The following is a 9179-nucleotide window of genomic DNA, read 5'->3' as shown; positions in this document are numbered from 1 at the left end:
GAGAAGGTTCTGAGATGGCATCTCCTGGCTGGTGGCTCCAGCACCTCGCAGATCTCCAGCTCTGGGTTCTGAGGAGGGTCAGGGATTGACCTAGGGCCAGACTGCTCTTCCAGATGGGAGGCCAACATCCCTCGGTATGCCTGCAAGTCCTCCATCCGGTCTAGTGCGGTTAACCCTCTCCCTGCCTCTTTGAGCCCACAAAAGTGGAAATGGAGGACATGGGATGTCGAATTTGCTGAGGAGAAGTGCGAATTTGCTGAGCATTCCCCTCAAACAAGCAGAATGGACTCCTCTCCCCCCTGAACCCCATCCCGACCCATTCTCTTCTGCTCCCCCAGACGTTTCCACCAAAGTTCTCCTTGTCTGTCGGCCAGACCTGCTGGGGGCTGCTGGGCCTCGCGAGGAGGAGACAAGCAGAGAGGTGGAGAGATAATTATTGTTTTCTCTTTCGAGCCCTATTGCTCTGCCAAACTGGGATTCCCACTCTGTAGGGACCCTAATCCCCTGCTGGTACCTGGAGGTGTCCCAGGCACAGATTTCCATCTTGCTCATTTTCATGGGCCCACTTCCAACACATTTCCACTCCTGGTCTCTCCGACGCCTCCCTCCACACACACCTGGGCCTCCTGTTCCAGGCTGCTTCGATGCCACCTAGAGAAAGGGATGCTTTGGTTGCCTACGTCCTCGTCACCAGCGTTGAGAAACCGGGCCAGGCCATTCCGCTCACGAGGCGCTGAGAGCAGGGGTCCTCTTGGGAGTTTCCTAGTTTAAAAAGAGGGATGGCAGTGGCCCGGCGTGTGGACTTCTGGAGGACAGTGGCCCACAGGCTAAGAGGTAATTACAGAGAACAGGAAAGCCAGCTGGAATCAGCCTTGGGAGAATTTTCCGGGCTGCTATGTCCCATTTTGAGGAGAAATGCATAGATACCCTGGGCTGCTGGGTATGGTTCCCCAGCACCCCCTGTCCCAGCCCCATCTGCCCCCATCCCATTCCCATTGAAATAATCACAGGGTAGGCCCAGCCTGGCTGGGTTGCCATGGCAACTGCTCCACTTTCTTTTAATCCCAGTGTTCCTTCCTAAAGGGACCTCCCCAGCCCCCACTCCCCCCTGCAATGTGTTTTAATTGTAATAACTCCTGGGTTTTGGGGCGGTAATGACCGTGTGTGGGGAGCCAGTGTTGGCCTGGCTCCATCCCTAGAGTTGCCCGCCCAGCGGCGCCAGGCAGCCCTCTGCCTCCCAGCAGGAGTCCTGGAGGAGCCCAGGGCAGGCTTGGGCAGGGTCTGCCAAGGGGGTCTGCGGCCTCAGCACTAATGAACACAAGCCTCGGCCCTGTGGTGTTTGTGTCCTGAGCACGTTTATGGCACACCGCCCCTTACCCCCACCTGCACGCTCTCCCCACCTCTGTGCACACCTTGAAGCGAACCCATGGACCATTAGTCTGCTCCAGGCCCCCGCCGGCCCTGCTGCTTCAGGGATGTGACCCGGAACGTGTAGTCCAATTGGGACCTTGTTATGATGCACTTCCGAAGTCTAGGCAAGGCCTCCACATTCTGCATTGCTAGCCAGCTCCCGGGGGACACCCATGCGGCCTAGCCACAGACCATACCTTCAGTAGCAAGGGTCTACAGCACCCTTGTTCAACAGAACTGTCTGCGGAGATGGAAATGCCCCCTATTTTCGCAGTAGCCTACGTTAACAAGCCCCTATCCACCGGAGGTTATTGAGCAGTTGAAATGTACAGCCGAGGAAGGGAATTTTATACTTTATTTAATGTTCATTCATTTACATTTAAATAGCCACACGTAGGCTGGTGGCCACCTTATTGGAGCGCCCAGGACGTTGCATGGATCAGTACACATCCAGATTTGGCTTGAGCCCTCTCTGCCAACGGGAGCCACCCATACACAGTCACCTGGTCACCGGGCAACCTGAATCTGCTCCCCAGACCCTTCCCTCCCATTCACTCTGTACTACAGAGACCCATCTCCTCTGTGTCCCAGACACACTGCTTCTCTCAGGTTTCTGTCCTGCTTAAAATGGGCTGCCGAGAAGCAGGCACAAAATCGGATGGCCTGACGTAGAAATAAGAACCTGAGAGCTGACCAAAGCCCGGAAGGGCTGCACACACCCAGCTCTTCTGGGAAGCCAGTTCCGTTCAGAGCAGCCCTGAGATGCCTGGGGCCGTGGTGGGCTATCACGTGCTGTCTTAGAAGTGCTCTTTCTCTCCTGCTAACATTAAGAGACAGTTTTCGGTTGATGCAATGATGCTGTAAAAGCATGCTTGCTTCCACCGGAGCCCTCCTGGGCCGTGTCTTCCCACTCGCACGCTGAAATATTAGATCTTCAGTTGGGAGTCCAACAGCAAAATATTTCTGAAATTGTGTGTGTGTGTTTTTCTTCTAATTTAATGTGCCAGACAAGCCTCCCTGTAATTAAAACCAGAAACAAGGACCAGACTTAGACAGAGATTTGAAGGCTGTAAAATTCTAGGACAGGTTTATGTAAAGCAATTAAAAAGGGAGTTAAAAATTGTTAAAAAATTAAACACTAATTACTTTTTTTTCTCCTCTCATTTCTGCTGAGCTGTTTTGGCCGTGGAGCTCGAAGAAAGATATAAAAAGGAGAAAGTTTTGCCTCGTTGCTGTAAATCATGTTTAACAAATGCTTCTTTGCATTTGCAGCCGGACCCATCTGCTGTCAATTAGCCTAAATCATGCCTTTTCAATTAAACTGGCTTAGGGAAGTCTGGTAGCAAAAGGGGTGTGTGTGTGTGTGCGTGTGGGGAGGGGGCCAGTGGGGTGGTTGTGGGGGGCAGGAGAAAGGTGAAATCTGATTTCAGGCTGCGAGGTGGAAATATCTTTTAAAAGGTGTGATCCTATTTTAGTGTTTTCCATATAAAACGGGGCATTATTTGCTGTGCTGTGGGGAGCAGTGAACGGTGGAAACAAAGTTGAGAAGGTAAGTCATGGGAATTGGGAGTAAATTAATTCTTGGGAGCCCCCGCTCTAGGGCAAAGCAGACTGGAGCTGAGCGTTCCGCCTGGAGGGCGTGGGGTGGGGCGACACTGTGCGCCGGGCACCTAGGACGGTGCAGGAAAGGCGGCTGCAACAGGAGACCCTTAGGGTACAGACAGAGGCTTCCTTGGAGGAACCGCGTGTTAAATACTGGACCTGCAGAAACACATTCTGGCAGAGGCCAGTGAGGAGGAAGGGAAAAAAGTGTTAGTATTGTCTTTGAAAATAAAACGGACTTGCAGCACCCTGAGATGTTCTGGGCGTGGTCCAGGATGGGGGTGAAAGGAGGGTCCACTGTCCAAGGACCTTCTGGGGGTGTCTGTGTCCGACTCTAAATTCCTTTCAGAGCACCCCAGGCCGTGCGGGCTCTGGGTCCTGGGTGCTGTGGGAAGGCCAAGTTGAGTTGTAGCTCCCCCAGAGGCCAGGGCCCTTGAGCTGAGGGGCGGCTGGACCTGGACAGGACCACTGGTGTGTCTTTGCACGTGGGCCCCTCTTTGTGCTCATGTGCCACCTCTGGCTTCCCAGCCTCTGACGAGCGCCAAACTTCCTAGCTCCTGGCTCCTCCCTGGGTTCATCAGGTGGGGCTACACCTGAGATGAGCTGACATTCATGGTGGTGGTTTGGGGCGCTTGTGTTTGATTTCATGTGTCCTCCTGCTCCTCGAAGAAGAAAAACAAGTTTGCCTTAACTAGATTGAGGAGTTTGCATTCTGTCCTCCTGCCCCATTTGCAGTGGGAGGGGGAGAGGTGGTGTGTGTGGTCTACTGACGAGTGTTTATTTTCAATCACCCAGCCCTCCTCTCCTGCCTGTCTCAGCAACCTCTGCAGGACTGTGCAGGGCAGAAGGCAACCTGCCTGAAAACCTGCTCCTTGGTTGGGGTTTAGAGGAGGGGATTTGGTGGAGGAAGTTCTGGTGACAGGAGCTAGGTCTTTGAGATTCAGGTTGATATTGATATTAACGATAACAACAGTAGCTAAAATGTATCGAACACTTATAACATTGGAGCACTGGCCCAAACATCTTATACAGAATCCCTCCTTTCATCCTCACAGTGGAGCTCTGAGGGTGGACCATCCAAAGCTCAATTTTGCATATGAGGAAACTCAGAGAAGTTAAGACATTTGCCCAAAGTCACACAGCTCATAAGTACCAGAGCTAGGATTTGAATTCAGGCAGCATGGTCTCCACCTGCACTGCATACTGCCTCTTAGAGTGAGGTGGCCTCTGAGAATTCCCATGCTGTTTGCTGCTGTGCTCCTGGGTGGGGGCTTAGAGGAGAGTGTTGGTAACTGGAGGCCATCGTCACCTTCTGTATCGATGGTCTTGGGTGTCATGGATGGAATGCCCAGATTTGCATCCTAGCTGTGCCACCTGCTGCCTATGTGACCACCACAAAACCATTTATTGTCTTGGTCCATCTTTGAAACGGGGTGAAGCCCGCCCTCCCTGGAAGTGTGATGTTTCTCATGTGCTGAGGGTGCCCGGCCTGGAGAAGAGATCCATAAGGGTTGGGCCCTTTGCCTTCCTTCCTGGTGGCCTGCTTCCACAAAGCGTGACCTGGTTTCTCCCTGGCTCCCGGCCTGTGAGTGCCTGCAGATACAGTTACAGGTCTCTCTCCACGTGATTCACTCTCAACAAGACGCGGGTGGGACGCCATTAGCAGAGCAGGCCGACACCCCTACAGGCTGGGCCAGGCTGCCTGTCCAGGGACTCTACCACACTGAGCCATCCTCTCCCCAAGAAAGGCCACCTCCAGACCCCGAGGGGCCCTGCCCTTTGTGGCAGCTGGAAGGAAAGACTGAGGCCAACTCCTGTTCTCTGTCCACAGCTTCTTCAGGCTGCCTGGCGCCCCCCTGGTCAGGCAGAGAAGGGAAGGGCCGCCTGGCTTTGGTCCAGAGCAACCCAGCAGGCCCAGCCATGCAGGCTGTCCTCACTCTGAGCCCCTTTAATCCGACGGCTGAGTGCAGGGATCCGTGACGAGGGCTTCCAGAGCCTCCCTGAGCCAGGCACCGGTGTTCCCAGCCACCTCCGAGGGTGGTGGAGAGGTTGCTGCCTGCCTCCACGGAGCTGGCAGGATGTGGGAGATGGAACCAGGGGCCAGAAGCTTTAGTTGGATGCACAGAGGTACCCGGTGCCCTGGGAGGTCCTCTCTGGGCCACAGGAAGGAGGGTGTGAGCTGACAGTGGGGAGGAGTGCCCAGGGAACACAGGACAGGTGACCGTGGAGAGCCCAGTGTGCAGGTGCTGCTGCTTCTAGTTGTGGCCCTCCACTGGCGGCCTCCCACGCACGCCCAGCATGGCCCATGGCATTCCCCACCCTGAGCTGAAACGACTGCTCTGTTGAGCCTTGACCCTGCTCTTTGCCTCCCACTTCCTGTCTTCCCCCGCTGCTCTGCCCTTAGGACAGTTTGAAAAGCTTTTCTATCCAAGAGAGCGGGGTGGGGTGGAAGGGTGCTTTTATTCAGGCAACGTCATGCCAGAGAGCAAGGAGGTTAGGGCCAGATGAATCAGATGCTGACCTCAGTGCTGTCACTCAGGGCTGGGTGACCGTAGGCAGCTTCCTTAGCCTCTCTGAACCTCAGTTTCTTTATCTGTAAACTGAAGACAGATCCCACTCTTCCAGCATGGTGCAGAACAAATACCTGAAATAATGCATGGAAAGCCCCTAGTGCAGCGCCTGACACAAGTGCAAAGAGTAAGTTTTTCTGTGTCCTTTCGCCCACTCCCGAGCAATTCCATGCTTTGCATCCGCCACCATGAAGTTATCCCAGACCCTCCCCATCACAGTGTCAGACCCCATCTCATGGGACCCCAGGCTGTGTCTGCCCCTCCCTCAGGAGGAGCCGGGCTGGGCCAACACACTCCCCAGCCTGCAGTTAGTCACAGGACGGAGTTGAAATCAGACTCGAAGCTGCTGGTTTCACACTCCTGGCGGCCGGCTGGGAGGTGGCCCTCTTCGTGTGCAGACACAGTCTCTGGGCACAGCTGAGCTTTAACTAGATTGTGGAGAGAAGCCCGGCGTCTGAAATAACACCGCTGGCCTTGAGGTTTGTGCCGTGTCTCATCATCTGGGAAGGTAGCCAGGCCAAATCGGCATCTCACTCTTGGGGGGCCTGGAGAGCTGCCCTTTGATGGCTTATCTGTTGGTACCCATACGCCTGATGCCCCAAAGGTCTGGAGTAGCCCACTTCTGGGTTTCACTCTTTGGCTACCTCCCAGCCTTCCTGGAAGGCTCTCTTTAGAACATTCTAGGCTGCCTCAGCTTCCTGATTCTAGAGAAACACAGCAACCCAGGAAAAGGGACGGTCCAGCTACTGACTTGGCAGCGGGGTCCCTGGAGACCCTTGTACTACTCCCAGGAGACGGGACCTGCTGGCATAAACTGGGATAAGAGTTTCTGTCTGGTTGGGCTGGCCCCGATGGACGCAGCAGAGCCCTGGTTGGAAACAGGGTCTGATCCAGTTTGATGACTCTGCTCCACCATCACCCCTCCAGGGAGCGTTTCTGAGTTATTACGTTGGTGCAAAAATAATTGCGGTTTAACAGGTTGAAAAAAATTGCAAAAACCGCAATTACTTTTGAACCAAGTGAATACATGTGTGCAAAACATGTTTTCCTGGGTTTACAGTTTTCCCCGTTTCCCCAAATATGAATGTCCTCAAGAAGCTCACCTCCTAACAGGCAGAGTCCTGTGTCTGTGGGTGTCAGGTATCTGGGGGACTTACCTGTATTGGGAAGCACGAGGTGGGCAGAGTACATAGCAACCCTGCACCCAGGGATGCTGCTGGCTGCCTCCACGTGAAGAGCTGACGTAGGGTCAGAAGCAATGGCAGCGCAGATGCCCAGTTTCTAAAGCATGGAGAGAATGGGGCTTAGTCTGGCCAGAAAGCCGCTCTGCCTGAAAGCTCAGGAGAGCAGCTTGAAACACCGTGGGTGGGAGTTGCGGATGGGCGCTGTGGTGTGGCCACACCTTCGAGCACAGCTAGCCATGACTCAGGCTCCTCTAAAGGGCAAAAATGAGAAGCAGAGTTCAAGTTACCAGGTCTTGGATGCACAAACACTATTTTGGAGTGGAGAGCTTGGGTAATTTGAGGCCTTCTGCCAGCAGGCCTGGGTCTCGGGTTTTTTTTGTTGTTTTTTTTTTGTATTCTGAAGTGGAGGATTTGAGCTGGTGACTGTCTTGGGAGGCTCAGACCATGGTGTGGGAGAGCCATTGGCAGTAACCGAAAGAGGACTCTCCTTGGGTTGAGGCCTGGGGCTACTAGGCTTTGCCGTTGCATCAGTAGGTGACTTTGGTGAAGTCCCCGAACTCCTTCGAGCCTCCCCAATGTATTGCAATTAAAGTATTCTGCCTCATGTAGCTTCCAGCGTGGGCATGACAGTGATGTCAGATGACATATGTTCGAAAGTATCTTCCAAAAAATACTCTGAAAATGTCAGGTGCTGTTACTATTTGTTTCAAGCGGTGGTTAGCAGGGCTTAGGTGAGCTCAGTCCTGACCCCTCCTCCTTGCCCCGCCCCCCCCAACCTTTAGCTGGGTCCTCTGGAACTTTCTCTAAATCAAGAAGTTGATTTTGCCTTGTTTGTTTTGGCTTCTGATAGAGACAAAAGCCTCATGAGAGGTGGAGAAGCTCCTGGCAGCCACGCCAATACCCAGGATGCTTGGCCTGGACACCACCTCCAGGAAAGCGGGGCTCTTTCTCTCAGATGATACCACCTGAGCTTTCTCTGCAGAGAGTGGGTGGACTTGGAGTTTGGCAAACATGCTGTGCCATGGGCTCGTCAGCTCCTCTTGGAGAAAGCCTGGTCCATGCCCCTCGGGGCGAAATTGTCCCTCTGAGCTGGCCAAGGTATTGAACCTGTGACACAGCCAATGCCCTAGGTGGCTCTGCGCCCCACCCCAGCCATCGTGAAATACCACACAGGCCAATAGCACTGTCCCCCCACGACCCTCTGACTTAGCCCAAATCCTTAATTTTAAAGTACTGTCAACTATTTATAATAAAATGTAGTTTTATACATTCAACTTGAGTGTACCCTGTAAAGCCAAGATATAGTCGAAGTTGATGAGTAAATTCATGTAAAATTACAAAGAATAATAGACTTATGTTTCATCTCAGGAAACTGAGAAATATGGACTTGAACACAAAATGTGGTGTAGCAGAGGAATTATAAGGCGAGACCCTCAAACCCACTGACTTTTCAAATCTTAGCAACCCCTAAGCTTATTTTAGGAGGCCCCACCCTTCATCTTATCAAAAGTGTTACAATGCACCCACACCCCACATTAAATATAATTTTATGGGGGAAAAAGAATGAGGACATCTTTATAATTTTTTATAACTTTGAGACTTAAGGAAAAAAAAGATCTCTTCCTGTGATTTCAACTTTGTTATGTTCGTTAATAACTGTTTGCGAATTGACTTAAATTACCATTGGCCAGTTAACAATGTTAGTTTGTAGATATTTAAATGAACATCTGGTTAAAAATAGGTTTTGTAGTTCTTTATATTCTGGAGCCTGTCCTTTCTTTTTTTTTTTTTTTCTTTTTTTTTTTTCCTTTAAGGATTCAAATGCTTTCATGACTATGTGGTCTTCAAAAAGAATGATCTTGCTGGAGTCAGAGGTCAGAGTTTGAGTCTTGGCTTTGTAAAAGATAAGTATCACTCACTGTGTGACCTCTATAAGCCTTACCATCGCCATCTGTAAATGGGGCTAATTTGCTTTCACTGTTTCATATTTTGACAATTAACTGAAATAATGAATGAGAGCACATAGCCCAGTGCCTGACTCCTCCATAGAAAGGTCTCTGGTTAAACATGCTAGCATGAAAAACTATATAAACAAAAGACACGTGATTCTAGAGTTTGGAAAAAAAATGAATTTGAATGATTTTCTCCTATTCTCTAGTAAGATCCTGAAAGCTCAAATTATGTGTGTGTGTGTGTGTATATAAATATATATATATATATATATATATGTGCAAAAAAATGCATAAACACTTTAAGAAAGGAAAAAGCTATTAAAATTGTAATAATATATACCGATAACAAAAGATGAATACAAGTCACGTTTGACTTCTGCAATGACGAGAGGTGCTCAAAGTGGTTTCCATCAGCATCCAGACACTTCTGATTACGGCGAACTACTGCTTGAGCAACGTTG

General features: G+C 51.2%; 1 long non-coding RNA gene across 1 annotated transcript; it reads right to left on the bottom strand.

The window, feature by feature from the left end:
* Nucleotides 1–1995: 1995 nt before the first annotated feature.
* LOC117013143 (uncharacterized) lies at nucleotides 1996–6913 on the bottom strand. The gene is made up of 3 exons (XR_004421280.1): nucleotides 6740–6913; nucleotides 2557–3186; nucleotides 1996–2427 (listed from the first exon to the last, which is right to left on the bottom strand). It is a non-coding gene; the product is annotated as an uncharacterized LOC117013143 (long non-coding RNA).
* Between the last annotated feature and the right edge of the window lie 2266 nt (nucleotides 6914–9179).

Source organism: Rhinolophus ferrumequinum, chromosome 21 (genome assembly GCF_004115265.2).
Source record: "Rhinolophus ferrumequinum isolate MPI-CBG mRhiFer1 chromosome 21, mRhiFer1_v1.p, whole genome shotgun sequence".
NCBI classification, from domain to species: domain Eukaryota; kingdom Metazoa; phylum Chordata; class Mammalia; order Chiroptera; family Rhinolophidae; genus Rhinolophus; species Rhinolophus ferrumequinum.
The sequence above is the reverse complement of the archived record's forward strand: the minus strand, read 5'-3'. Positions and strand labels throughout refer to the sequence as shown.